The sequence below is a fragment of the Lepus europaeus genome, chromosome 15, assembly GCF_033115175.1.
Source record: "Lepus europaeus isolate LE1 chromosome 15, mLepTim1.pri, whole genome shotgun sequence".
NCBI lineage: Eukaryota > Metazoa > Chordata > Mammalia > Lagomorpha > Leporidae > Lepus > Lepus europaeus.
Genome location: NC_084841.1, coordinates 76,784,277 through 76,809,530, shown reverse-complemented (window position 1 = coordinate 76,809,530; position 25,254 = coordinate 76,784,277).

Sequence of the window (25,254 nt, the reverse complement as noted above, 5' to 3'; positions counted from 1 at the left end):
CCTACACAGCGTATACATTAGACAATATTTGTTCTTGACGGTAACGCGCTATTATCCAATTTAAAATAGCTTTAGGTGATGGTTGGAAATTGACCCTTTTAGCCTGTGACCGTTTTTCTCTGACTCAAGCCCATTACATTGTTCAGATGGCTGTTACACAGTGAAAAACAGCCATAGTCATCTCTAAAGGGACTTAAGGATGTGTAACCTGTGTTTCCCCCAGAGCCACATGAACCCCAGGGTGAAAAGGAGTCCCATTCATCCTAACTTTCCCCAGCTGTGACCCTCACTTAATATTGCAGGAGTTCTAACACTTCAGAAAACGTTCTATTCCATCCTCAGCTATTTCTGAAAGGCACAAGGAAATACCTGAAATATTTCAAAATGAATATCCGTGTTTCTGCTGCCCCCCACCTCACTTCGACCTGGCTCCTGTTGTCTGGGTTGATGACTAAAGGACAGCTGTGCCACCTCCATCACTCCCAATGCCACTGCAAACCTGCAGCCACTAGCACTGCCTCCTTGCTTTCCTCGCAAGTGAGTGTTAACGATGCCTTGAGACTTCACCTCCTCAGCATGCTGGCCCCATGCCACCACGGCCATGGTGCTTTGCTATAAGCCGTATAGGATGTGGTCCCAATGTCACCCCGTCTAGTAAGGGACATAGCAATTTTCATTTTAACTTTCAGACTCTTCTCATCTTGCTGCTCGAATCCAAGCAAGTCAGGGTTTGGAAGCAAGCTGAGTTTGACATTTTCACCATCCTTCACCTGTACCTCGAGCCCAGGGACCCCTCTAGCCTTCTGCCTCTGACTCTCTCTTCGCTTACCGTGAGTTTGATCCCAGAGGCTCCTCAGCCACTTGTGCATGTGAGAGTACTTCAGAAATTAATGGAAAGCTGGAACTGATAAGGTTACTTTGATGCAAAAAAAAAAATGAAATTGTGCATAATATACGTGTTTCATAAACTGTTTGAGGTCCCTCATATGTGCTGGGCCCCACCTATGGCTGCATAGGTGTTTTTGTTTGGCTTCCCTTCTACAAACATTGGTAAATGCATGCAAACATACATTTTATTATTGAAAATAGCAGAACCTGAGGCTTACCTGTGGCCTCTGCTATGATGGAGTTAATGTACTTTTCTATGGTATTGTAAAATTCTTCTAGAAAGATAAAAATTATTACCTTAATTGCCTGAGGGCCATCAGCTGGGGCAGGCTTACAATAACAGTTTCTTTTAAAGATTTCCATGGGAGGTCACTTATGTCTTGGAGGAAGAAGTCAGGAAGTGGCCAGTGCAGGGCTGCTTGTGATGCTCTGTGAGGTGGTCGGGGTCTTGACTATGTCAGTCTTGCTGATTTCCCATCCTTAGCCTGCAATAGCCAGCCACCTCAAGGTCCTGGATGGCTGCTGAAGCCCCAGGCAGTGTAACTGCATTCCAGCCATCAGGAAAAGAGAAGGATAGAGGGCATGCCTCTTGGACTTGAGGACACACTATGTACATAGAATTTACATTTCCACTTTCCTTCTGTTGGTCAAAACCCGGCAACAAGGCTATATTTAGCAGTAAAAGAAGTTGGAAATGTAGTCTTTTTTCTAACTATCCAGATTTTCAGCTTAATCAGCAGTCCTGCTAGCCAGGAAGAAACCAAGACTATTTCTGAGGATAACTGGGCATCACTCCATCAAAGATACGGCTTTCTTCTGTCCCATCTTTTTATGGATTTAAACTGGTACATGGAACAGGAACAGATTGCTGAATTTCTTGTGCCACCCACACCAATGTGTTACAGGACAATGTATTGAGGATTTAATTCATGTTTCAGTCCCACCACTGTTAATGCATTTCCTTTCTCCATATGGGAAAGAGATAGCTAAGTCTTTTGTTCCCATGCTTGATGGGTTCTTATGCTATAGGGTCAAAAACAGATGTCGCCAGGTCCCCAGCAGGCAAATCCAGCCTCACCTTTCGTTTTTAGCTCTTAAATTCAGTGGCAGCAAAGTATCTGAAGAGGAAAGGGAGCTCCAAAGCTTGGAGAAAATGGAATTGGATTAACATGAGGAGAGCAGCTTCAAGGCTTCCTTGAGGCTGAGGGGCACCTGCTTTGGCCATTACCAGACAGTGGGGACAAGTGTCAGGCTCATTCACAGAACTGTGGGACACACACGTGTTTTGCTTGACAATGGCCATGTGTTGTAGCTCAAAGAGCTTACATGAGCCTCAAAGCACCTCCCAACCTTGACAATGTTCCCTAGGCCCAAGTTGCCCACTTCCTAGAGAGCAGAGCCAACATGAAGCCAACACCAGCATGAACGTCCCTGTATTCTGGATTCACCAGACAACTGAGACTACAGTTTCATCCTGGAGAAGTAGAAGTGTCTCCCCAGAATAAGACCAAGAATGCATTTCTAACTTTCACAGGCAGACAGAATCTTCTAGAAAATCTTATTTTCAGCCATGTGTTTTTTTTTAAACTCACATGTTGTTGGTTAATATTTATTCCTGCTGTGAAGGCTAGAGTTCGCAATAGAGCTCAGGTCTCCTGGTATCAACCTTGTGCCCTACTCATGTGTGGCATTGCTGTCTCTGAGGGTCAAGGGTACAAGTGGGAACAACATTGACTACTAAGGAGTGACTCATCTCAAGCCCTCATCCTGCCTCCTTGGAGCATCATTTATTTTGCCAGATGGATTTAATACTATGCAGAAGCTATTCAGGCTCTCAGCTCCTTGAGGACTGGTATCTGGCTATTCTGTGATATGGGCCGCAGGTGTGTTAGGTGGTTCATAGATCGGTTATTTCATCGAACTTTTGTCAGAGCACCAGGGCTGCTGAAATGCATTAGCCAGGATTTTTTTTTTCTGGGGGAACTGGATTACTCAGAATTCAGACCCAGGAAGAGAGCTCTGTCGGGGCTGTGGGTGGTGTGAACAGGGGATTATTTCCTCCTGCTCTTTCTCTGTAGCTGAGGCTTGTTACAGATTCATTTGCCAGGACCAGGTCTCCAAGGAAAATCCAAGGTGGTGCAGCCTGTGATACTGACGATTTAGTCGACAGTGTTCTTTTCTGAACTTCAAATGAAACCAGGGGTTTATGAGAAACAGTCCTTCAGCTGAGTCATAAAGGCGAGTTCCTGCCCTGTTGCAGTTAAAAATTCATGAAACATTTTCCAAAGGGCTGTTGTGAATCAGGCTTGGTTGGGTTCTCTCTCTGTCCCTACCTAAGTGTTACAGATCCTATGAGCACCTTTAGAGGGCTTCCTTTAGCCAATGAATTGTGGTCTGGTGTTTTCTGGTTAGTCAAAAACAAATGTTGGTCCTGGTTAGTTGAAGGATGCTCAAGAAAATGATAAGCATTGCAGAAACCCAAACAAGCTCTAAAAGCCAGTTAGCTTTGCTGTGCTTTGCTGAAAAGCTTGGCACCCTTTGGAAACTGGCACACCAAGGTTGTCTCCCCAAGGCAGAGACACCTCACTGCCAACATGAGGCCAGAGACACTTGCCAGCTGCTGCTTCTATTGTCTGATGACAGCTCTTTCAATGAAAACAAAACTGTGGTCAGGCAGTGGGCTGAAGGGACAGGGAGTCGCTGACAGTGGATACCCTGATGATGAGATCTTGTGTGTGTTAACATGATTGGCCCACATATCATTGGTTGTTGGTGTTGCATCAGTATCTCATAATGAAACTGAACCCTACACTGTGCTTTAAATGTGGAAGCTGCTTAACCATCAGGTCCAAGCCTCCCAGTCCCCCAGTCTCCCTCTCATAGCTTAAAGTCTCCTTGTCCTGTTTATGGTTGCAAATCAACTTCTTTAAAATAAGCTCTCTGAATCGAGGAAGCTGTGCAACTGGCCCTATAATCACTGGACTCACGGGGTCACTTAGTCCCCTGTAGATAACATCTTTTTTTTTTAAAGATTTATTTATTTATTTGAGAGGCAGAGTTACAGAGAGAGAGAGAGACAGACAGAAAGGTCTTCCATCCTCTGGTTCACTCCCCAAATGGCCACAACAGCCAGAACTGAGCCAATCCAAAGCCAGAAGGTAGGAGCTTCTTCCAGGTCTCCCTTGCAGGTATAGGGACCCAAGCACCTGGATCATCTTCTACTGCTTTCCCAGGCCATCAGTAGGTAGCAGGATTGGAAGTGGAGCAGCCAGGACTCAAATTGGCGCCCATATGAGATGCCAGCACCACAGGCAGATGCTTAACCTATTCTTCCACAGCAGCAGCCCCTATAGATAACATCTTGATGTCAGACTTGTCTTGAGTAGTTTCCTTTCCAGGAACCCTAGGCCCAGAACAGCAGTAACTACTGGCATAAACAGAGCCCACTTTGCCATCCTCAAAATTCCCTGCAAAACACCATGTAGCCAACCAGCTGGAGGACCATGAGCACTGCAGACCAAACAGGAACTTGGCCACGAGCTGAACAGGCACCTCCCAGCCGTAACTTCATTCTGTAAGAACCTTCACCCCTGACCCCTCAGGCAGCCTGTGAATTCTCATAGCTGCCTGGCTCCTTGCTCTTTACGTTGCAATAGGTAACCTACTTTCTTCCACCACCTCAGTGTCATCTATTGGCTTGCTTTGTGTCGAGAGAGCGGAGCCAGTTTTGCGGTGATTCTAAGCAATCCCTCCAACCGTTTTGGGAGGTGCTCTAATAATAGCTGGGTTTCAAACAGCAACTGTTTTGCAACCACAGTAGTCTCAGCGATGCGATCACTTTTGCTCTTAGGAATGTATGAAAGCCACTAGACCATCTCCTTCTGTGGTGGCCTCATGGTTGCAAGAAAGTCAGGAACCTTCCAGAACTTGCATTTTCAGGATTATTAACGTGATGGGGGGGGGGCAGGGGATGTTATTACTTCATCTGCCCTTCTAGGTGCTGTGGCTCCTTTCAGAATTGACATAAGTCAGAGTAACAGAATACAAACAATGTACATCACATGTGCATGCCGGGAGTCCACAGATATATGAGACTCCAGGAAGCACTGATGACTGAAACTTACACATCGTCCTGAGATACAGCAGGGAGCAGGGGTTTGGGATTTCTGGGGGGCAGGGAGAGTAGAGAAAAATTTTTGGAAAGAGGGGGCAGAATATGTGTGGTGATCAAAGGCTGCCTTGATACCCAACTAAGAGCCACTGCATTGATAAATGTCTCCCAGGAGCGCCACTCCTAATAGAGATATCTTTACTAATAAAAATGCCCTGTTCAATGTAAATTTCCTTTACCAAGGGAGAAATTTATACTTTATTTTAAGCAGTTGAAGGAAGAGAAGACATGAAAAGCCTTTCTGCTTGGCTGGTTCTTCAACTCTCTTAGCTCTAAACAATTGCTATGCCAAAATGGTGTACTTGGGGTGGCGTGTTCTGAACCCCTTCAGTCACATGACTTGTTTCCCTCTCATAACTGAAAGTTCAAGAAGCATTTTTAAAAGGTCCCTTTTAAAGATTTATATTTCATTGAAAGGCAGAGTGGCAGAGAGAGAGGGAGGGAGAGACAGAGAGAAAGATAGCTTCTATCTGCTGACTCACTCTCCAATGACCGCAGCAGCCAGGGCTTGCCCAGACCTTCTCAGGGTGGGTTTGCAAACCCAGACAAGAACAGGGTAGCTTCCAAGAAAAGGGGAGTGAGTGACAGGAAGATGGCCACAGTGTCCATAGCAACTGTTAATATATATGGACTACTCACATCCCCATGGTTTTAAGAACATGTTCATTTTCTCTTCATCAAAAAAGCCACAAAGAAAGATTCCAATCTGAGGGACATTTTCAGATGAGAATACTGAAACTCAGAGAGGCTACATAACTTGTTAAAATCACACAGCTAGGGGTGGGCTTTTGGTCCAGCCGTTAAGACGCCAGACCTACATGGGGGTGCCTGACTTCAATATCTGCCTCTGGCTCCAGACTCCAGCTCCATACTAACGCACACCCTGCCAGGCAGCCACGGTGGCTCCATGGTTAGGTCCCTGCCACCCACACAGGACATTTAGATTAGGTTCCCAGCTTCCAGCTTTGACCTTAACCTGGTCTCAGCCTTTGCAGGCATTTGGGGAGTGAACAACAGATAGGATGGATCTCTCTCTCCCCTCACTTAAATCACACAGCTAGAAGCTGGTATGTGCATCTAGGTAGTCTGAATTCAAAGTTCAAATGCATCAGTCACACTGATGGAGGCAGGTGTCATCCTGGGCTCAGGAGACCAAGGAAGATGCAGTCAGAGCCAATTAATTACCATGACGTCTTCCCTTCCTGGGGCTCTGTCAATAGCCAACTCTCCTGGCAACCACTGGCCTCCCCTCCACTGGGCCCCTCGATTTTATTTAAACTTCCCCTGAGACCAGAGGAAAGCACTGCAAGTTGAGTATGATTTCTTGAGACCCATTTCACATGGGACAGGAACAGCCTGCAGGAAAACGACAAAAATGCTTCAAGCGTCTTACCAGAAGTGGGGGCCGAGACCTGATGGCCTGCCCTAGCGGCTGGTTTCTCTTGGATGTGATAAGACAAGCTCTTACTACTACGCCAAATATCAACGTACGTCAAAAACTTCTTGGAAGAGTGGGCATGGTGATACAGCTGCTTCAGCCACCACTTGGGCTACCAGCATCCCATACTGGAATGCCAGCCCGAGTCCTAGCTCCTGCATGTCTGATGCTGCTTCCTACTAATGCCCCCTAGGAAGCAATAGGAGATGGATCAAGTGCTTGGATCCTTGCCACCCATGTGGGAGACCCGGAAACAGTTCCTGGTTCCTGGCTTTAGGCATTTGGGAGGTGAAACAGCCAATGGAAGATCTCTCTCTCTCTCTCTCTGGTGCAAAAAACTTTTAAAATCCATGCATACAAGATATCTTCTAAAGCATGAAAAATATGTGATATGCCTAGAGCATGCATGAGTTTCAAAAATATTGCACCCATATAAACTTGTCTTTAAGTCCATTTTCCATGAACTTTTCAAAGAACATGTTTATTACTTCAAAAATTAAGTAAAATTATAATTCCTGAGACCTTTTCCACTAAAACCGAGAATTACAACATTTAAGACATAAACTAATAGCATTCGTAAGGTCGGCCAGAGTGACTATTTCTGTTACCAAGAGACGTTAGAAGGCTGCGCTGGGCCACATGACACATCCTGGTCATTAATAACATCCTATTCTGTCTGTCATTCTCAAGTGTTCGCTCTCCACACAACCTGGTTTGCACCTCTGTTTCTTCCCTGGAGAAGTGGGTGTTGGGAGACAAGCCAAGAATCCTCAGCAGGACAATTGACATATACCCGATGAACGCGGCTCCTCTTGACAGTGAGATCTTTGCAATTCTTCTGATCTATTTTTTGACATTCGATTTGGCAGGCTTACAGGGGGGAAATAGAGCTGTCTGGGCTTAGCAGGAAAGTCTTGCCTCTTTATTATTCCTGTGTTCTCAGGTGGTGTCACGATTCATAATTCATTTCGAACTGCATTTTCTTGGCCCTTATCAAACAAATCATGTTAATTTCATGAAGTTGGGTCAAGTAAGGATAAAGGGAAAGGCTGAGAGAAAGATTATTTGGTGTTACAAGCCTACAGATGGTTAGAAAGTCCTCCAGGCAAGGACCTAGGCCAGGTAAAAGCAACCCATATATGGGGGCTTCGCAAGGTCCATGGAAAATTCACATTATCTTTGAAATCCACTCTTCCACACACTTTTTGAAACCCCATCAGGTTTATTACTTTCTGTATGAAGCCATGTTCACAAGCATAATCATCACTGAGTCTTCCATTGTGCTTGTTGGTTGGCCAGTTTTGTTGGGTGTAATTGACAGATTCAGATGTTAAGCTCACGTGGGGCTGTGTTTTCAGGTTTCGTGTACCTTTTTAAAATTCAGTAAGCGGCCAGTTGTTACAGTATTTCGAGGTAAGGCACTCTTCAGCAGCTGGTACAATACAAAAGCTTTGTTGAGGTGCCAGCTTCCGTTTCAAAGGCTGTTGATCCATTCTGCGTAGATTTGATCAGTTGCTTCCATGTGTGGATAGCAGTGCTACCCACAGAACTGGAGCAGCAATAAACCAGAATGGCACAGTCCCCACCTGCGGGGGAACTCACTACCTAACAGGAAAGAGAACATTAGCAGAAGGAAGACGTTCAAGTTTGAAAAGTCCTATGCGCCTTATTAATAGAATGCCAGGGGAAAGAACAGTACTAGAAAAAGTTTGTGGAAAATGAAATTAAAAGTTGAATTTATTTTGTTACAAAAAAAAATCGAAATCTATACCTACAAGAGCTCTGCAAAAAGTTGATAAAAATGCCCATCATGAAAAAAAAAAACTGCATGGATTCCAACACTTTTCTGCATCCCAGTCGAGTGGCCTTCTAATTCTGCTTCCTGCCAACGTTTTGAAGTTTGGTTCCCAGGAGAGAGGCTTGAGGGCGCGACTTCGCGAAGGGCTGTCAGGGACAGTGTCTCCTGTGAGCAGGCTCTTGAAGGGAGGTCACAGGCAGAGCGGGAGGCGAAGCCACGCAAGCAGAGAGGAAAACACGAGTCCCCGCGGAGGAAGTCGTGCAGAAAGGCCTGGCGGAGAGAAAGAGCCCTTTCCTGCGACAGGGAAGCGAATTGCGAGGGGGCCGCTGGAAACCAGTATCTGAAGCGCCAGGGAAACGCTGAAGTGGAAATTTCAAGTAGGCAGGCGGGTGAAGAGCGGGGCGTCCAGTAGTGGGGTCAGCGCGGGAGGCGCTAGGGGTTTCAGAATGTTTGCAAACAGCCCGATGGTTCCGGTTGCCTAGGATAAGTGATTCAAGAGGAGAAGGCGAGCCTCCAGCTGTCCGTGCAAAAAAGAGCCCACAGAGAGAGTAGCCCAGGGGCAGGAAACCGGGGACCAGAAGAGAGGGAGGCAAGTCCCGTGCAGAATGGTCAGGTGACAGAGCCGCAGGACACCGCACCCCGGCACAGGAAGACGGGAAGCCAGCTCTCACTGATATGGGGCGGCTGAAAACGTTGATTTCGTGCAAGCGTGTAGCTGTGCAGGGCACAGAGGATACTGGGCCCCGAAGAGAGCTGTCCTGCAGGACGAAGTTGCCAGGTTCCACAGCACCGGGGGAGACTAGTCTGTAAACATCTATCACCTGCTTTAAAAGCACCGGAAGAGAGGAGTCTGCAGGTGACCAACACAAAGAAATGATTAATGTTTACCGAAATGAGATGCTAATTACCTTGATTGGATCATTACAAATTACATTCGTGTGCTGAATTATCCCTGTAACCCATCTTTGTATGAGCAATTATTACGGGTCAATTTTAAAAAATTAAAATAATTTAAAAATACAAAAGAATGGTGAGATGATGCATCGCTCCCCTTTCTAAACCAGGATCGTTGTAAATGACCTCAAACACATGTGTAGAGACGATGTAAACTCACAGCAGCCAAGATGCCAGGGGATGAGCAGTGGTCCCTGACTTCCTGTCAGGCACTTCAGTCACTTCTGCAGGAGAGCCGCAGCCGGAGGAGCGGCCGAGTGTGACAGAGGATACCCCAGCTCAGCGCTCCCGGGGGGCGGGCTTACCTGGAGCCCCCACCTGCCCTGTAGTATGCTGCATCAGCCCAGGCTTGACCAGGTGTGACATGGCAGTGGGGCATGTGGCCGAGAACAGGGCAACAGATTAAAGCACATGTGTGCACCTGCTGATACCACACTCACATTTGTGGTCTGAATTCCTGGAAAAAAAAGAAAGCTGCCTCTATAGAAATTCTAAAAGCCTATTGTGTCCAGCCTCTAAGACAATGCAAATAATGTCAATCTTCCTAACAAGTACCTGCAAGTAAATTCTGTGAGTTGACAGTCTGTGAGATCAGACCTCGTTTCATAATAATAATCCCTTACACACACACACACACACATATACATAAATCTATACTATATCTTTTTCAGTGCTTTGATATGTCACTGATAATGCAAAAGCAATGGTGGGGAAAATTGCTTTTTTTTTTAATTTTTTTTTATTTGACAGGTAGAGTAATAGACAGTGAGAGAGACAGAGAGAAAGGTCTTCCTTCCATTGATTCACCCTCAAATGGCCGCTACAGCCAGAGCTATGACAATCCGAAGCCAGAAGCCAGGTGCTTCTTCCTGGTCTCCCATGCGGGTGCAGGGCCCAAGCACTTGGGCCATCCTCCACTGCCTTCCCGGGCCACAGCAGAGAGCTGGACTGGAAGAGGAGCAACCAGGACTAGAACCCGGTGCCCATATGGGATGCTGGCGCCACAGGCAGAGGATTAACCAAGTGAGCCACAGTGCCAGCCTGGAAAATTGCTTCTTAATGCTTCAGTGTAAACCAGGGTTGTGGCACCAAACACTACTAAAAGGCAAGGAACTCTTCTTTGCCAGGCACTGTGTTGATTTATAAAATAATAATAATAATAATAATAATAATACAGGGCCAGTGCTATGGTGCAGCAGGTTAACACCCTGGCCTGAAGCGCCAGCATCCCATATGGACACCGGTTCAAAACCCGGCTGCTCCACTTCCGATCCAGCTCTCTGCTATGGCCTGGGAAAGCAGTAGAAGGTGGCCCAAGTGCTTGGGCCCCTGCACCCACATGGGAGACCCGGAGGAAGCTCCTGGCTCCTGGCTTCGGATCAGCACAGCTCCTGCTGTTGCAGCAAATTGGGGAGTGAACCAGCAGATGGAAGACCTCTCCCTCTCTCTCTCTCTCTCTCTCTCTCTCTGTCTCTCCTCTCTCTGTGTAACTCTGACTTTCAAATAAATAAATAAATCTTTAAAAATAAAAAAAATAAACTACAAATGCCAATTTTCATGGAAGAAGCTCATATCTGACACAGTTAGGACCATTAATTTTATTTTTTTACTTTTCTATTTTAATTTTTAATTAGCTTGTAACAGATTGTCAATGTGATTTTTAGATTCAATTCTAAGAACATGATGATATTCCTTCCCTCTCTCCTTCTTTCTACCTTTCTTTTTTGGTAGTTTTTGAGATAACATATTTTAAATTTACATTACACTACAAAGGCTCAGTATTTCACTGGATAAGAAGCTTAACAATTAAAAGCAAAAAGACCCTCGTTTAGTGAGAATATAGACTAATGGCTACGAACAAAGTTGAATGGAAAAATGACCATTTCACCCATGTACAGTAGATTTTAAAGTAATCACAGATCATTAAAAGTATAGTAGTACAACATTCTTTTTTTTTCCAAAGATTTATTTATTTGAAAGTCAGAGTTGCACAGAGAGAGGAGAGGCAGAGAAAGAAAGAGAGAGAGGGAGAGGTCTTCCATCCGCTGGTTCACTCCCCAATTGGCCACAACAGCCAGAGCTGCACCTACCCGAAGCCAGGAGCCAGGAGCTCTTCCAGGTCTCCCGTGAAGATGCAGGGGCCCAAAGACCTGGGCCATCTTCTACTGCAGGCCAAGGCATTAACCCGCTGCACCACAGCACCGGCCCCAGTAGTACAACATTCTTAACCATTGGTTTGACAAAGGTACAGAACAAAGTTTTACAAAACTATATTTGCAGTAATACTAGTATACATAAACATTTCTTCCTTTTTTTGTGTGTTTTTAAATTTTAGCTACCACATTTAGGGGAGAACATGCAGTATTTGTCTTTCTGGGTCCAGCTTATTTTACTCAACATAGTGTCCTCCAGTTACATCCATTCTATTGCAAATGGTAGAATTTCTTTCCTTTTTATAGCTGAATAATATTGCATTGTATGTACATGTGTGTGCATTTATCACATTCTCTTTATCCATTCATCTGACCATGAACACCTTGTTTGATTCCCAATTTTGACGATTGTGAACAGTGCTGCTATAAACATGGTGGTGCAGTTCTCTTGGACACATTGTGTTCAAGTCTTTTGGGTATATAGCCAGTAGTGGAATTGCTGGGTCATATAACAAGTCTATTTCTAGTTTTTTAAGAAGTCTCCACACTATTTTCCACAGCGGCTGCACTAACTTACATTCCCACCAACAGTGGATAAGTGTTCCCCTTTGTCCACATCCTCACTGGCATTTGTTACTCTATGTTTTGGATTTTAGCCATTCTGACAGGGATGAGGTGATATCTCATTGTGGTTTTATTTGCATTTCCCTGATGGCTAGTGACATTGAGCATTTTTCCATATATTTGTTGGCCATTTGTATTTCTTATTTTGGAAACTGTTAGGAGACATTGCAGCTGACAACACTGAAATTCAAAGGATCATAGGAAACTTCTGTGAAGAACTATATGCTAATATACTGGAAAACTTAGACAAAATAGATAAATTCCTGGATTCATATCATCTACCAAGATTAAATCAAGAAGATATAGACAACCTAAACAGACCCATAACAAACAATGAGATTGAAGCAATAATCAAGTCTTCCATTAAGGAAAAACCCTGGACCTGATGGCTTTAGTACTGAATTCTACAGAACAGGAGGAGGTAACTTCAATACTTTTCAAACTGTCCCAAAATATTGAACAGGATGGAGCTCTGCTGCTCTTTTTATGAGGCCAGCATTACCTTGATACCAAAACCAAACAAATACGCAACACAAAAATGAACATTAATGTAAAGATTCTCAGCAAAATGCTAGCAAATTGAATCCAAAACCACATCAAAAAGATCATGCATCACAATCAAGTGGGATTTATCCCAGAAATGCAAGGGTGGTTCAACATTTGCAAATCAATTAAAATCACAAATCACATCAGTAGAATGAAGAACAAAAACCATATGGTCAGCTCAATAGATTCAGAGAAAGGAACAATCCTTGAAATTGTGAAGTCTAAATATTACAAACAGCCAATATCATACTAAATGGGAGAAAACTGAAGGCATTTCCCCTCAGATCTGGAACAAGACAAGGATGCCCATTTTCAACACTATTATTCAATATAGTACTGGGAGTTTTAGCTACAGCAATTAGGCAGGAGATAAAAAATAAAAGGCATCAAAATTGGAAAGCAAAAAGTCAAATTATCCATGATAGCAGATGATATGTTATACATGGAAAAATGCAAACATTCCATCAAAAAGCCATTAGAATTGATAAACCAATTCAGTGAAGTTTCAGGTTATAAAATAAACATATAAAAAATAATAGCTTTTTTGTATACTAATGATGAACTTACCAAAGAGGAACCAGAACAGCTGAAGTGATCCTGAGCAAGTGAAACTGAGCCAGAGACATCACAATACCAGATTTTAATGCATACTATAGTTATAGTAATTAAAACACCTTGGTGCTGCCATAAAAACCAATACATAAATCAATGGAACAGAATAGAGTCTGGAAATTACTCCACCTACATACAGCCAACTGATATTTGACAAAAGTGCTTAGACCATACAGTGGAGTAAGGATAATCTCTTCAACAAATGGTGCTGACAAAACTGTATGTATGTAGAAGAATGAGATTAGATCCATACCTCTCACCCCATATACAAAAATCAACTCAAGATGCTCAAAGACCTAAATTAAGACCTGACACTATGAAGTTGCTGAAAGAAAACGTAGAGGAAACATCCTAAGATATTAGTGTAGGAGCAGGCGCTGTGCATAGTGGGTTAAGCCTCCCCTGTGGCGCCCGCATCCTAGATGGACAACAGTTCATTCCCTGGCTGCTCCACTTCCAATCCAGCTCTCTGCTTATGGCCTGGGAAAGCAGTGGCAGACAGCCTAAGTGCTTGGGCCCCTGCAACTATGTGGGAGACCCAGAGGAAGCTCATGACTCCCGGCTTTGGATGAGCCCAACTCGGGCCCTTGTGGCCATTTGGGGAGTGAACCAGCAGGTGGAAGACCTCAATTTCTCTCTCTCTCTCTCTCTCTCTCTCTCTCTCTCTCTCTCTCTTTCTCTGTAACTCTATCTCAAGTAAATAAATAAAATCTTAAAAAAAAGATGTTGATGTAGGGGATGACTTCTTGGTCAAGACTTTCAAAGCACAAGCAAAACAAAGCAAAACAAAGCAAAGCTAAACAAATGGGACTACATCAAACAGAAGCTCTTGCACAGCAAAAGGAAACAATCAACAGAGTGAAGAGACATCCAACAGCATGGGAAAAAAATACTTGCAAACCACCCATCCGACCAAGGATTAAAATCCCAAATATATCAACAACTTAAGAAACTAAAAAGAGAGAGAGAGAGAGAGAGAAATGGACAAAGGACTTCAATAGATGGTTCCTTTTAATTTTGTTAATTTTGACCCTTCAATACTTATCTTTTGAATATTTTGTGTATCAAAAGAAGAAATACACATAATCTTTCCTTTCCTCAAGTGTGTAGGCAGTTTATCATTGTTATTTTTTACTATGTATATCCTTTTTGATTGGTTTGGTTTGTTTTTTTTGTTTTCTTTCTTTCTCTTTTCTTCATACTACATGTTGAACTCTTTAACATAGAGTTAATCATATGTATTTTAAGGCAATTAAAAAAAAATCCCAGTTAAAATGAGGGGCGTGGGGGGGGAGCCCAGCACCGCAGCTCGCTAGGCTAATCCTCCGCCTGCGGCGCTGGCACCCTGGGTTCTAGTCCCAGTTGGGGCACCAGATTCTGTCCCGGTTGCTCCTCTTCCAGTCCAGCTCTCTGCTGTGGCCTGGGAGTGCAGTGGAGGATGGCCCAGGTCCTTGGGCACCTGCACCCACTTGGGAGACCAGGAGGAAGCACCTGGCTCCTGGCTTCAGATCGGCGCAGCACACTGGCTGCAACAGACCGGTCGTATGCGGCCACTTGGTGGGTGAACCAACGGAAAAAGGAATACCTTTCTCTCTCTCTCTTTCTGTATAATTCTGCCTGTTAAAAAAAAAATAAGAGGGGGAATAAGTGATGGAGGTGGTAGTCTATAACTGTAAAACAGTCCAGTTGTGCATACAGTCATACAAACTTACCTCTAAGGGTACAGCCTAAGAACTTGTCATGGGGCTCCAAACCCATAAAAATGGGTTTGGTGCTATAAATGCCATCTTCACTGGTAAAATTATCATACTAAAAATGTTAAAGGCAACATATATATTGGGCCAAGTTTAAAAGAGATCATATAAAATAACATCAAGTACCCAGTAAAAATAATAGAATTAAAAAGGAAGGAAAATCCAACATGGGAAGCAGTCCACACAGCAGACTCCTAAAATGACATTTTCTTTTTTTTTTTTTTTTTAAATTTTTGACAGGCAGAGTGGACAGTGAGAGAGAAAGAGACAGAGAGAAAGGTCTTCCTTTTGCCGTTGGTTCACCCTCCAATGGCCGCCACGGCAGGCGCGCTGCGGCCGGCGCACCGCGCTGATCCGATGGCAGGAGCCAGGTGCTTATCCTGGTCTCCCATGGGGTGCAGAGCCCAAACACTTGGGCCATCCTCCACTGCACTCCCTGGCCACAGCAGAGAGCTGGCCTGGAAGAGGGGCATCCGGGACAGGATCGGTGCCCCGACCGGGACTAGAACCCGGTGTGCCGGCGCCGCAAGGCGGAGGATTAGCCTGTTGAGCCACGGCGCCGGCGTAAAATGACATTTTCTGTAAATAACACTCTGACCTCAGAATCAACCTTTAAGGCTTCCTGGTCGGGCTGAAAGGCCTGTGAGAGCATTTCAGGTATTGAAAGCCAAGACTCTGTGATAAAAAAATATCTACACAGAGGATCTCTGTGAGATCTCAGAGGCAAGAAAGGGTCATCAAAGGAAACACTCTTCTTTGAAGGGAGAGGAGAACATCCACTTTACTTATGGCCATGTCCAAATACCAATGGAATCTATGATCACAAAAGGCTTCTGTAGCCTCGGCAACCCGTGGCAAGAGCTTCAGGTGATCAGTGACATCATAAATAAGAGTGTTGTTAAAGGAACAACAAAAGTCATTGTGCACTTGCTCCCCATGTAGGACCTCTGTCCCTAATGAATGGTAATATGAAAACCGACTCAAATTTTTTTCCCAAACTGTGCTCTATATGTTGTGTGTGTGTGTGTGCAAATTGTTGAAGCCTCTGATTAGCATCGAGTTGGTCCTCTGTATATAAAGTCAATCTAAAAATGAACCATAATGAAGAAGGAGATGGGAGAGGGAGGGGGGGTGGGATGGGAGCTGGGAGGGGTGTATGGGGGGAAGAACCACTATATTCCTGAAGTTGTATCTATGAAAAAAGTATTCATTAAATAAAAACTAAAAAAAATCCCAAATTAATCAGCAACTTAAGAAACTAAAAAAAAGAGAAATGGGCAAAGGACTTCAATAGATGGTTCCTTTTAATTTTGTTCATCTTGACCCTTCAATACTTATCTTTTGAATATTTTGTGTGTCAAAACAAGAAAGACACATAATCTTCCCTTTACACAAGTGTGTAGGCATCCTTGGGGATTGTGCAATTGTTTGAGTTGGAGCTGAATTGTTAGACACTTTTGCTGTGGATACCATTTTCACTTGACTGAACAACTGATGGACAAACTATGGCTATTCAAGCTTGGAGTTTGGGCAGACATTTCCTAAAATGAATTAAATGAGCTGTGGCTGCAGTGAAAACAGCTGATAATATTTACTGCAAATAAGAAAATACAAACTTTCAAGCAAAAATTAGAATTTGGAAAACTTTTAAATCCAACATTCTGAACCTGACCTATTCCCACTACTTAAAGACTTTGCTGATGAAATCAGTAGTTATGTCAGCAAATATTATCTTTTTTTAATTTTTATTTATAAACCAGAAACATGTATTTCATATATACAGTTTCACACGTTATCATTTGATATGGTAAAATGAAATGTGTCAGCATTCAGATCTGAGTAATACATGAAACCAACATACATAAATAACCAACATACATAAATAACCAACATACATAAATAACCAACGCTTGATGTTACTAAATCATACATAAGTGAAAAGCTGTTTAAAGCATGAGACAATAGAGTTTAACACAACAAAGTATAAAAATTACAATAATAGTATGTAAGACTCTCCATTTCAATAACATTTAGGAAATAGTTACTCAACTTCTTTTAGAAAAAGAAAATTCACAATAGGCATTATCACTCTCCAGTTAACACTACTTACAAATTCACAGCCATGAAAACATTTCACTGATTTGCAATTTTTAAAATCAACCCATAGGTTTAATTATTGTTATATACTTGCAGTATCAACCTTGTGGATTCAAATAAAGCAACCAGAAGGCAGAAAGTGGGAGGTAGATGTGGGAAAAAGAGAAAGCACAGCTCAGGAGAACTGATTCCCTCATCTTAGAAAAAATCTAGAGATATCACCCATCATTCATGAAACAACAAATGAAAGTGTAGGTATTTTACTAAATGTTATAAGAAAACAGCAGTTAACATAGCTAGTTAATTCTATTGGGAGAATGAGAAAGTCATGGGAATAATAAGAGAGAGCTAAATGCTCATTTATCATCATAGTAGCAAAAAGATAATAAGTCAGGAATTTTGAATACTATATTACCTAGAAATATGGAGCTATCAGAAGAAAGAGATTTCACAAATTAGAAATTAAGGATTGGCATTGTCAACAGTGGGTTAAGCAGCTGCTTGGAACACCTACATTCCACATTGGAGCACTGGTTTGAGTCCCAGCTGCTCCACTTCATTCCAACTTCCTGCTACTGCACCTGGGAAGGTAGCTCATTTGATGACCTGGCTCATTTGCTTGGGTCCTTGCCACCCACATGGGAGACCTGAATGGAGTTCTTGGCTCCCAGCTTTGACCTGACTCAGCCCTAGCTGTTGTAGCTATTTAGGGAGTAAACCAGTGGGAGGAAGATCTCTCTGTCTCTGTCTCTGTCTCTCCCTCTCTGTGTGCCACTCTGCCTTTCCAGTAAATAAATCTTTGTTAAAAATCAGAAGCCATTGCCTCCAGAAATGATGAGGATGGGACAGGGGACATGTTAACCTGAGTTTCCAGATAAAACACTGGAGACTGCTTTCAATTTAAATTTCAGAGAAACAACAAATACTTTTTTAAGGTAAAAAATGTTCTCACTATTTCATGGGCCATACTTACACTAAAAAATTGTTTTTATCTGAAATTCAAATTTGGCTGGCTATCCTATTTGTTGAATATGACAACCGAGGAGACTTCTTTTGCAATGCACTCTTGGATATATTTAAACCTTTTAGCAATATGTTAAATAACCATTTGATGAATATTGAAGGTAGTTTTAAAAGGGAAGGAGAGGTGGAAGAGCCAACAGTATCCAATGCTAGTGAGAGGTTGAACAAATGAGGTGGTAGACCTGTCAATTATATTTGGCTGTATGGAGATCAATGATATCTTTGACAGGAATAGTTTTAGTGGAATGATGCCAATGCAAGTTAGACTGCAATGGATAAATGGATAAATAGAAGGGAAGGAGATTTCATTATAGAAATGGGAAAGACAAATGTTAGATATAGCTTTGAAGAAAATCTATGAATTTCAGATGGCCAATTTTTTCTCTATGTCCATCACATATTTCTAGAATAAAGAAAAATTATAGTTATTTACTCATATGTTGTTAAGCCAGATATGGGTCTAGGATGGACGCCACCAACCCCATCCACACTGATGAAAACAACCAACCTGTCTTCTCCTATGATGATCTGGAACTGTCACATAATTTAAACGTACTTAGAGCTTGAATATGCATAGGGCCTTGGAGAAACACAAAAATGACTTGCATGGACCCTGCTTCCAACATAGAGATACCTTCAGTGTAGTGGCTGTGATATTCATGCTGGCTCGGTGGCTCCATGCAGAGAAAAGCCTGCCCTTGCTCAGACAGCTAGCCCTCATGACCATGCTTCCCTTCCCCCAAAAGCTCCTGTCACTCAGAACAGGGTTTGTACTACCAACTGAGTTCTGTACCAAGAGGCATAAAACCAACTTATCTCTTTTCAGTAATTTTATTAAAATATCTGACCACATCGTTGTCAAGTTGAAACAATTCACAGGCCATCCTGCCCCCATTTGAGCTTTCCAAGTACTCTCTGTTCCTCTTCACTTGCTCCACGGTTTGCAAAAGCCATCTAATTTGGATTGCGGGAGTCACATATGTGTATGATGAGCCATCAATGGCCTTGAGCTGGGACCTTGTTATTAAAGCACTTTAGTTATTTCTGAGAGCAACACAGGAAGAGGAGAGAAAAAAAACCTTCTTTTTCAACTCTCATGGCAAATGACTCAACATTTCCTCTCCAAAGAGAATGACCTCATCTCATGTCACCTCCCTCCACATTACCTGTAGACTCTGCCCTCTTGGAAGCAGCAGAAAAGTCAAAGAGGAGCGGCAGAAGGTAGACAACTTGCTCTGCTTTGTTTTAGAAATGCTGCTTCCAGCAGTGATCTGAACGTCACTGAGTCCCTTGGGCCCTACCTCTTTCTCCCTGGGGCCAGTCTCAGCCCATCCCCTACCCAACACACACACACACCACATCAAAGCCATAGAAGTCTAATGGATATGTTTGCAAATGCTTCTGAAAGGAGGAGCAGATAATACAAACATTGCATATCATGTAGCAAAAGCATCTTTTATGTCCATGCTGATCAGCTCAGCTCTAGTGGCTTCTACTCTTCCCAACTGGCCTCTTTGAGCCTCTCTCCCTCTCTCCCTCCCTCCTTCCTTCTCCCTCTCTCTCTCTCTCTCTGCTTCTCTCTCTCTCTCTCTCTCTCTGCCTCTCAAATAAATAATAAATAAGTACATAAAAATTTTTGAAACTTAAAACAGGCTCAAATTCTGTGGATGGATCCTTAGAAGAAATAACATGATCAGTTAACTTAAGGCATCTAGGAATAGGAGTGAATAATGATTGATACGCATTAGAAACTACAGGGATGGAGAGATGTGATCATTATAGTATGCCAGTGAGTCGGAGAATTCTGCCTCTTCTGTTCATGTTAGGAAAGGAATGTTTGGAAAGTGCTTCGAAAACCATCTTTCTTTGAAAATTAATTCAAATTATGTAGATTCATAACAATAAACAATGGGCAGGCAAAGTCACTGACCAGTTACCTAAAAAGCACTGAGGAATAGTAGAAAACTTTGGAACATTTCTTGATTTTCCAAAGAGTTAATACTCATATGATCTTAATGAATGGGAAAATCTGGTGTTCAAATAGCTAAAAACTGGGCCTGGGTATTTAAATCCTCAAATTTCTGTAATATTCTTTTGAAATCAAAAAGAATGGAAAATGTAAAATTGAAACACTGCAAATCAGTCAAACATGAGACTCCAATACCTCCTTCCGTTACCTGGTCTTCTGGCTGGAAATGGAGTCACCTTTGGGATACTATCCCTGTATCACCACTGGATATAGGAATGGGCTACCACGCTCAGCAGTGTGCAGTTTGAAGAGAATTTTCTTGAGAAGTGAAGATCAAAAATCAATACCAGGTGATTCATAAAAGTACTATTTTGAATGGTTCTGCTGCTAGCCGGTCACCCTATGAGAAAACTCTTCATGTTTGGTCAATAGTGTAACAGTACGTCATTCTGAATTTTATGAAATACAACACAGAACTTTCATTGTAATGATTTTGCTAGACCAATGACTAACATCTACAGCTAAAACAAATCCAGACTCTCTTCCCTCCTGTTTTTATTTTCATATAAATATATGCATGAAGACAATCACAGCAAATGTCAAGATACCATTATTTATTTCAGTACTACTGACTCACAGTGCTCAAAATTGAGAAATATATTGAGTGGTCCAGAAAACCAGCAAAATATGAGTCAAAGTCTTAGAACACTAGAAGTTTGTTCTAATGGACAGTGCAACCCTTATCTCATGCTAATTATTTGAAAGTGAAAAAGTGGATGATGAGGGCTTATATTCTGTAATTAGGTAAATAAATGCTTAGAATTGTGTGTCTCCTTAGTTAATTGACCTTGTTATTATTGTGAAGTGATACTCTTTATCCTGAATAATATTTTTGTGTGAATGCTACAATTGCAGCTTGCTTTCTTTTAAAAAAACTTTTTTTTTTAATTTGTGAGGCAAAGAGACCAAAAGATGGACAGACGGTGGTCCCATCCACTTGTTCACCCCCCAAACACCTGCAACAAGGGGGCTAGGATAGATCTGGAGACAGAACCTGGAAATTCATCTAGGTCTTCCACATGGGTGGCAGGAACCCGACCACTCCACTTACTAACTGCTACTTCTCAGAGTATGCACTGACAGGAAGCTGGAGCTGAGGGCGAGCCAGTACTTAACCCAAGGCACTCCAGTATATGTGGGCACCTGAACCAGCACCTTAACCATTAACTCACACGCCTGCTGCTCCAACTGTCTTTCAATTGCACTCATGTATCAGCATTTTCCATCTTTTTGCTTTTAGTTTGTTTTTATCTTTGTAGCAAAATGGGTTTCTTATAGATAGCACATTCACATTTTTCGGTTTTCCTATTTCATCTAATCTGGCAATCTTTGCCTTTAATTGGTGTGTTTACATCATTTACATCTAATGAATATTGATATAGTTGGCTTTAAATTGACCACTTTGCTTTCTCTTTGGCCTGTCCTTTGCTCCTTTTATTCTGCCTTATCACAGATTAATTATTTTTATGATTTCACCTTTTCTTCTTTGTTGTTACTTTACTGGCTATTTTAGGATTTACAATATACATCATTATCTTATCACAATTTTCCTTCCAATATGAGCCTTAATAAACATAACTCTGTTATTTTAGTAGCTATTTTAGAGTTTATAGTATATGACTTTATCTTATCACAATGTGCCTTCCAATATGGGTAGTATAAAAATCTTAAAACAGTATACTATCATTTCTCCCCTCCTGGGAGTTATGCTATTGTTGACATACAATTTATTTTTTAATATTTATTTATTTATTTATGTATAAGACAGAGCTAAAGAAGGGAGAGAGTGGGGGGAGAGCAAGAGAGAGGGAGAGACAGAGACAGAGAAATAATTATCCTCTATCTGCTGGTTTAATCCCCAAATGGCTGCTATGGCCAGGGCTGGGCCAGGCCAAAACCAGGAGCCTGGAGCTCCATCTAGTTCTCCCACAGGGGTGTCAGGGTCCCAAGTAGTTGGACCATCTTCCACTTCTTTCTCATGTACATTACCAAGAAGCTGGGTTGGAAGTTGGAGCAGCCAGGATACCAATTGGCAGGGTGCCAACATTGTAGGCAGGAGCATAACCTGCTGTGTCACAATACTGGCCCTGATGTTCAGCTTATTTTTACACATAATATCCACAATACATTGTTTTTATTTTTGTTTGTTTCCTTCAATCACTCAATTTTTATTTTCATTTATTTGAAAGGTAGAGAGACAAAGAGAGATCTTCCATCCTCTGGTTCACTCCCCAGATGTCTCCCAAAAGCTAAGGCTGGGCTGGGATGAAGCCAGGAGTAGAGAATTCACACATCACCCACATGAGGAGCATAGACCCATGTACCCGAGCTGTCACCTGCTCCCCTCCGGAGCGCACATTAGCAGGAAGCTGGACTTCGAAGCATAGCCAGGACTTGAACCCAGGCACTCTGATAAGCAATGCAGGCATCGACATCTTAACCACAATGCCAAATACCCACCCCGGTCAATTATTTTTAAAAGCAATTTAAGTAATAGGAGAAAGAAGTCAGTCCACACAGTTACCACTTCCAATGCTTTTCCTTTGTGTAGACCCAGATGTCCATCTATCATCATTCTCCTTCTTAATTTCCTTTCTCCCTATAATTTTTATCAATTATTTTATCTTTTGAACAGCTTTTAGATATACAGGGGACCAAAGAGGTTTTTAAATTTCTTTGAGACAGAAACGGGTGGCAGATATACACAGACTGGTTCACTACTGTGATGCTCACCATGGCCAGGGCTTGGGCAGGCCATATTCAGGCACTGGAAACTCAATCCACATCTCCTGCCTAGGTGGCAGGGGCCTGACTACTTGTATCACTGCTGCCTTCCAAGATCTTGCATTAGCATGAAGCTGGAATCAGGAACTGGAACTGGGAATCCAACCCAGGTGCCAACCCCAAAATAGGGTCCTTATATATCCCCACATATACAGTATCCCTATTATTAACATCTTACATTAATATGATGTGTTTGTTGTGGTTAATGAACCAATGTGAACACCCTTTGTTACAAGATGTATTTATTTATTTGAAAGGTAGAGTTATGGGGGAGGGGGACAGGGAGAAAGAGTTCCATTTGCTGGTCCAGCCCCCAAATGGCCTCAACAGCTGGGTCTGGACCAGGCTGAAGCCAGGAGCCAAGAGGTTCATTCTGGTCTCCCACGTGGATGCTGGGGCCCAAACACTTGGGCCATCTTCTGCTTTTCCCAAACCACTAGCAGGGAGCTGGATCAGAAGTGGAGCAGCTGGGACACAGGCTAGCACCCATATAGGATGCCAGCATTGTAGATGGCGGCTTTTTCTGCCACAACACCAGCCCTGATACCCCATTTTGAACTGAAATCCATAGTTAGCTCAAATTTCCTTAGTTTTTATTTGATGTCTGTATTTTTTTCAAGGTTCTGATCAGGGTACTATGTATATGGCTTCCAAGTTTCCATGGGCCTCTCTTAGCTGTAACAACTTCTCAGGCTTTCCTGGTTTTTTATAACCTTGACAGTTTAGAGGAGTGTTGGTTGGATATATGGCAGGCTGCTCCTCTATTGGAAATTACCTAATATTTTTCTCACACTAATACCATGATTATAAAATGCCATTTCTATCATATCATATCAGGGGAGCCTACTGACCTGTAGAGCTCCCAACTCAAGTGGTGCTTGTCAGGTTCCCCATTGTAAGGGTACACTTTCTTCTCATTTTTCACACCATGTTCTTTGACAGGGATTCATAACACACAAAACATACCTAAGGAGAGGAGAGTTATGCCCCAGCCCCTGTCAGGTGAAGTGTCCGTGTAATTTACTTGGAATGTACCTTTATATATTTTATTTATTTACTTTTAATTGCACATATTTATGGAGTACAATGTGTTTTTTTTTTCCCCTCAATAATGCGTGCAAGGTACAATGCTCTGATCAGGGTGAGCAGCTTATCCACCACCTCAGATGTATGTTACCTCTCTATGTTGTGAACACTCAAAACTTCCCCAGCTCTCCTGAAATACTCAACTCGCTGCTGTCAGATAGTTACCCTAGTGTGCAATAGAACAGAAGTTATTCCTCCCATGCAGCTGCACCCCTGAAGCCATTAACCATGCTCGCTCAGTTCCTCCCTCCTCCACACCCTTCGCTGGCTGTGGAAACCACTGTTGCACAGTCTACATCCCTGAGAGCAACTTTAGCTCCCACACATGAGTGAGACTATCCAGTGTACCCAAGCTATGTCACTTCACATAATCTTCTCCAGTTTCATCCATGTTGCTGCAAATAAAATAATTTCATGCTTTTTATGACTGAATAATATTCTGTTGTGTATATTACCAAAATTTTTTGCCCATTTAGCCACCTAGATTGATTCTATATCTTGGCTATTGTGAATAGTACTGCAATAAAAATGTGAATGCAAATCTCTCTTTGGCATATGAATTTTATTCTCTTTGGATATATACCTTATATTCTGGAAATTAATACCTTGTCAGCTGAATAGTTTGCAAATAATTTTTCACATTACATTGTCTCTTTAGTCTGTTGATTGTTTCCTTTGCTATATGGAGCCTTTTTGTTTTTTAGAATATTTTAATTTTTAATTCATTTTTAACAAATTCAATGTGACTTATAGATACAATTCTAAGAACATTATCATATTTCCATCCCCGCTCCCTCCATCCCTCCCCCTCTGTCCCTTTGTATAGGAGCTTTTTAGTTTGATGTAAAACCATTTGTCAATTTTTGCTTTGTTAACTGTGCTTTGGGGGCCATATCCAGGAAAATCTTTGTCTAACCACTATCCTGAAGAATTTCCCCTGTGTTTTATTATAGTAGTTTCAAAGTTTCATGTTTCACATTTATGTCTTTGATTCATTTTGAGTTGATTTTTGTGTATAGTGAGAGAAAAGAATTTGCTTTTATTTTTCTACATCTGCATTCAGTTTTCCAAGCACCACTTTTTGAAGAGATTTCTTGCTTAAATATATATTCGTGCTCCTTTTGTTGAAAATTAGTTGGCTGTAGATACATAGATTTATCTCTGGGCTTTCTAGTCTGTTCCATTGGTCTTTGTGCCTTTTTTATTCCATTACCATGCCATTTTGGTTACTGTCACTTCATAGTATGCTTTCTTTTTAGAGATTTATTCCATTTATTTTAAATGCAGAGTTACAGAG